Here is a 6,610-nt window from a genome sequence, read left to right on the forward strand (position 1 = left end):
CTATAATGGTGTGTTATCTAAGCCAGTTAATACTGAGTCCATACAAAATCGACAAAAGAATGAGAAGGAAACACCCAAGATATAGCTTTACACTTGCGTTTGTGATTGATGTATAATTACCCTTATAAAGTTTACAGGAGATTCCAACAAATAGTAAAGCTCCTACTGCAATATTTTTGGCGGAAGAGATTTCTTCCATTGGCATTCCTGTATAGGCAATGATTGCCTCTGAACAAAGGACAAAGTACTTTTCCCTAGCTAGTTATTGCTTTGGCATATGGATTAATGCATCTCCTGTAGGCTGAAATGAAGTCTGAATGTAACCGACTTGTATTAGTGACCTGAGAGCTCATTTAGGCACATAAATGAGTGCAGTTGCAGAGCAAGGTCCATCAAAATCCTTTGCACAATATTATTGGCCTTCTTGCTGTTATATGTACTAGTGTGATGCACCATGTCCTGACTGCATGTCAATTTGCCACACATTTCCTAATTATACACCTCTAGAAATTAAAGAAAAGGTTGTGTCTAATTACAACAGATGCAGTTATACTGAAAATCCAAGAAGGAGAACGCTTTGCATGACTAGCATTTGCCTCCTGCATTTCTTTAGCAAACGAGACCATTAGAGTTAATATTTTACCTACTTGCTGGGTATAGCTCACTAAAGCACTCATTATGTAAACCTTTAACATGTGTTATAAAATAAAAATATAAAGACTAATGAGATTGGACCATAAAGTGCTAGTAAATTAACTTTTTTACACACCATATTATAAGAGAATAATACTGTACAAAAGTTATTCATTCTATTTTTCTGTTTTCTTCTTTATGCCTTTATTTCTGCTATTAGATAACAAACTGTATATATATATATATATATATATATATATATATATATATATATATATATATATATATATATATATATATATATATATAGAGCAGGAAACCGGCACTCACGAGAAAGAGGTCAAGCGTGCCTGGGTGCAGTCTTAGATCGATGACATCAATGTAGAAATAATGAAGATCGCACTCGCAGGTCTTAGTGCAGAAAAAGAAGTTTTATTCTGGACAGGTGCTGACGTTTCGGCTGATACAACAGCCTTTTTCAAAGTGGAAAAATCTCACAGAAACGGAAATATATACACGGTGTGGCGGGAACCAAAGAATAATTGAAACAAGTAACACCGGAGGCAGAGGAAATGACGTGTAGAAGTTCAAACAGGTGTACAAAAACATAAATCTCAAAGTAAACACAAAAAATACAAACGAACAATACAAGTAAAATAGAGTCAAAAGTCAAGCTCAGTAACAGTAAGCGAGCGTTAAGTAGAAAAAATACATATATAGACATCCATAGAAACACGATCAACGAAACACCAATCAGCACTCATACGAGTAACCTAGACTGACCCAGTATAGCAACGTGTCCGAACAGGATGGAAACTGTGTCAAAAGTAGTTACTTCGCCGGATAAAGTATCTTTAAACTAAGGCGACTATGTAGCGAACAGGATAAACAGCTCGGTCCCGACTAGGAGCAGAGTATGTATGAGAAAAAAACCGGAAAGAGAAGAATAAAGATGTGAGGACAAATACAAGGAAAGGACAGAAAGAATAAGGGTTTAAAAGCACGTAATCCAAGAAGAAAGTGTGGGAAGAGAATAAAACGTAAATATAGGGAGAGAAAATATATCAAAAATCAGATATCAAAGCCAGTGTGAATAAGAATATATATACGCTCACCCCTGTGTTCCTTTAGGAGTGGGCGAAAATGTAAGTCATAAATCAAATGGTGGAGGTGTTGCCGTATTTTAGTGGACGGAGTTCTTGAAAAAGGTCCGTGAATCAGGGGTATCAGATCAATGGTGTGGTAGTTGATCCTCTTTAATTATAGAGTCGGTGGATCGTGGGTGCCAGATCGGTCGTAAGGCAGCCGATCAGTGATCAATAGTCCAAAGTCCGGATAGATATCCCTTCAGTCTCAAGATGATCGATTAAGCAACGTACTCAACCCGTGGTCTGCCAAGGGGCTACAGTGCCCTGGAGAATCCCCGACAACCCGGACCAACTCCGATATCAGGAGAGTTGTAGATCCTTCGACATAAGCACCAATGGTGTCGCCTAGCTCAGGCGTGGGCAAACTCATCAATCAGAGGGTGAGGATGCTGTCGTATCAGAAGGTGAGGATGCTGCCGTATCGAAGTAGAAGGGGTTCCTACACAGGTCCGTGGATCGTTGGTGTCAGATCAGTCATGTGGCAGCCGATCCTGTTTCGATATAGAATCACGGGATCGTAAATACCAAATCAGTAGTGTGGCAGACCGTGGATCGTTGGTATCAGATCAGTCGTGTGGCAGCCGATCCTATTTCTTATAGAGACAAGGGATCATAAGTACCACATCAGTAGTGTGGCAGCCGATCGGGAATCAGTTGCCAGAGTACGCATGGACCTCCCTTCCGATCCGGGGTTATCGATAGTGCAGAGTGCTTTTTCCGCGATCTGACATGTTTGTCACCAGTTCATTAAGAAGCCGACATCCACTCAAGTGTATTCTGAACCCAGGAGAATCGCAGGAACTTCAACATAAGCAGTCACCGGTTGTTGCGCCTTGTAGTAGGGTGGTGCTGAACTAACCGTACACCGGGGACACCCGTCAATCCGACCCATAGTTCATCAATCGGTTAGAGGCCGTAGTTTTGTGAACGTGGATACATCGGCTTCTATTACGTTAACAAGAAAAGGCTTGCCAAAGTTCCACATGTCTGGAAACAAAATTCATTGAGATCCACAGGGGGGTGGTAAAAGACCAAAAGACCGTATCACAAGAACTAGAAACAAGGGTCACACTGGCACAATCAATAAATAAATGTACAATATACCCAAAAGGAAACGAAAAAATGTGAAAGAAAATATATATGTATATAAAAAGGAACATACATAGAGAGCCAATGAACCACACAGAAGACAGACCCCCAACGGTAACGCGATCAAGGTCACTGAAATGAAAGGTAAAGACAGGTAACATGCAGGCGATAGAAAGAACTGAGATAGTGTGAACCAAATATGATACCTACTAGTCAAGGACCAGCTGTTATGAAAGAACCATATGTTGCAAGTGCAAATTCAGAGAAGTAAAAAGAATTCCTTTACATCAGCATATATCATAAATCCATTGGCAAAAAATCTCTGGGGAACCAATCAATACGATAATATAGAAAAATATAGAAAAATATAGAAAGGAAGCGGGGGAATAATTAATCACTGGCTCACCACATTTGGGGCGTAAACCGCTAGTGTATGAACGGAGTGTAGGAAATTAGTTCATTAAGTCCATGTGGGCTGGTGGTATTGAGTTTGTGAATCCATCGCAGTTCTCGTTGGAGCAGCATCTTCTTTTACACCCTTATTCTTTCTGTGCTTTCCTTGTATTTGTCCTCACATCTTTATTCTTCTCTTTCCGGTTTTTTTCTCATACATACTCTGCTCCTAGTCGGGACCGAGCTGTTTATCCTGTTCGCTACATAGTCGCCTTAGTTTAAAGATACTTTATCCGGCGAAGTAACTACTTTTGACACAGTTTCCATCCTGTTCGGACACGTTGCTATACTGGGTCAGTCTAGGTTACTCGTATGAGTGCTGATTGGTGTTTCGTTGATCGTGTTTTCTATGGATGTCTATATATGTATTTTTTCTACTTAACGCTCGCTTACTGTTACTGAGCTTGACTTTTGACTCTATTTTACTTGTATTGTTCGTTTGTATTTTTTGTGTTTACTTTGTGTTTACACCTGTTTGAACTTCTACACGTCATTTCCTCTGCCCCCGGTGTTACTTGTTTCAATTATTCTTTGGTTCCCGCCACACTGTGTATATATTTCCGTTTCTGTGAGATTTTTCCACTTTGAAAAAGGCTGTTGTATCAGCCGAAACGTCAGCACCTGTCCAGAATAAAACTTATATATATATATATATATATATATATATATATATATATATATATATATCAAAATCCAAAGGGTAAAGGTGCACACTGGGATTTGAAATCCCCTCTTGTGATTATACCTTCTCCTATCCTGTCCTTTAAAATATTGCTGATGCTGTTTAGTTCACAAGTGCAAAATGCCATTTAACAGATCTGATATTCATTTTACATGCTGTAATAATACTGTGCTTACATTAAAATATAGTCTGCAATCATCAGACACCATCCTAACAGGTGGGTCCTGCCAAGATGAACCGACCCCCCATTACTGCTGAGGTTTAAGGGGTGATACTGGTCTTAGTAACATGATGCTAGGCATGCTCTTCAAAAAAGTAAAATAAATCCACATAAACCATAACCTTTTTTAATATTTATCAACCTCTTCTTTGTATTGGTGTTGAAGTGTAGTTGAAGGGAGATCATTACTGCACTTTTCTAGCTATGCAGAAGGCTAATCTGTATGTCTCCCTTTAATAACTGAAGCCAATCACATGGGAAGTTCTCCTTACAGAATTGATGGCTATAATCTTACATTGTGAAATATTTGTTTAATGCAAAATCTGATATTTAGCAACCTTCATGCTAGCATAGGCCAGAAAAGTATTCTGTAATTTTCAGTTTTGTATTTTATATATTCACTGATGTTGCAATATTTTTACAAAATTAAAGAACCGCTTTCCAAATATAATGTGCAACTTTGTAAAACTATGGGGTAAAAGTGCAAAGTAACAAAGATCAATTTGAACACAATGTAAGCGACTCTTTGAAGTATGAGTTCGGAGAAGGGAGGAAAAGGGCAAAAATATAATAATGCAATTAAAACCAGAGGTTTCATACTGCAGATTCTACTATTGGACAACAAGAGCAATGTAGAGTAATAGACCTGTAACATTTTTAACACAGAATACACATCTGTGCCTTTATATTTGTACTATACTCTTTATTTCATTTTTCCTTTGCTTTAGCAATAATTCTACTTGCAATATGTGCCTGCTATGGAGCAGCAGTCAGAAAGAACAACTCTTTGTATAGTGTAGTGAAGAAAGTAAGTTATAATGCAGACCTTCTAATCTGTATCCCATACTAAACTATCAAGGCATTTCAATTATAAACATCCGCTTTGAATTGAGATTAGGCAAGCAGAGCTGTTCTCAAAGCTAGAGTTCTCTGCACTGCTCTGCATACAGGGAGACAAACCTGGTAAACTGTTTAATTTGCGGAGGTGGGGGAATGTGGCTAAGGAGAGCATTAACTAAAGAAGTAGCTAGAAATGCTGTACATTAGGTTTTGGGCTTCTGTACCAGCCCAAGGAAACCACGGCCCTTTAGCAGGAAAGATATGTGTCTCCAAAGATGCCCCAGTAGCTCCTCATCTTCTTTTCTGCTGATTCACTGCACATGCTCTGTGCTGCTGTCACTTACTGAGCTTAGGGACCCACTCATAGTATACAGTACACATCAGGGCCGGATTTACATAGAGGGCACCCCCAGGCCCACTGCCGTTCGTCGCCCCTGTCCCCTCCCCTTTATTCGTGCAAATTTTCATCATCAATGGGAAAATTTAAAAAATGATTGTATCTCCAGCCCATCCCCAGTGTTTTTGAACCAATGTGGGTGTGGTTGGGCAACATGCCGCCCCCCTAAAATCCTGCCGCCCTAGGCCCGGGCCTAGGTGGCCTTTCCACAAATCCGGGCCTGGTACACATAGAATAGAAATCTTACAATTTAAGGCTGATTAGTAATTAATACAGATCATTACTACATGTCAGCACAGGAACCAGTGCAATGAGCATCAGAATTTAATAATCAGCCCTGTAGCATCAGCTTATATTACAGACAGACCTCATTTTCACTGAGCAGACACTTTTCAAAATGATGAATCCCTGTGACAAGTTTGAAGTCCTGGATCAGTGCTGCTATTGAGAAGCTGAAACTTAAGGCTGGTGCAATAAGTTCAGTATATAAAATATGGGCTTTTTAGCCATATTAATTTTTAGTGTTTAGTTCTCATTTAAAGGAGAAGTTATAATTACTATTATATGCATAATGTTAGGCACCCTAAGTGATTTTTACAGATGCACTGGCCCAGGGTATTAGGGAAGCAATAACAACATTTGCCCACCAGTGATTATAACTTTACTTCTCCTTAAGGGTCAGGGCACATGCTCAGATTCGGGAAGATTAGTCGCCCGGCGACACATCTCCACTTCTACGGGGCGACTAATCTCCCTGAACTGCCTCCCGCCGGTGATTTACATTCTAGCCGGTGGGAAGCAGTTTGGGAGCGCTTCATTTTCCGAAGCCGCCCAAAGTTTCCTCATGAAGCAACTTCGGGTGACTTCGGAAAATGAAGTTATCCGAGTGCCATCCCGCCAGTGGCCACTAACTTAATATAATGTCTAAAGCATATAGAGCAGCTTCTTTCTTGACCTTCATTTTCTGTAGCTTTTCAGCACCTGCATACTATTCACAGACTACCTAGGGGTATGGATGAAAAATGTGCTGGCCTGTAATTGCGAGGTTTTTAACACACATATGTTATAAAATGTCAGCTTTTGAGTTAGTCTCCATTAATGGTTTTTTAAAAGTAGCCTTCCATTTCTGTCCTGCATGCTGAAAATAC

This window comes from Xenopus laevis, chromosome 1L, assembly GCF_017654675.1.
Source record: "Xenopus laevis strain J_2021 chromosome 1L, Xenopus_laevis_v10.1, whole genome shotgun sequence".
Classification (NCBI taxonomy): Eukaryota; Metazoa; Chordata; class Amphibia; order Anura; family Pipidae; genus Xenopus; species Xenopus laevis.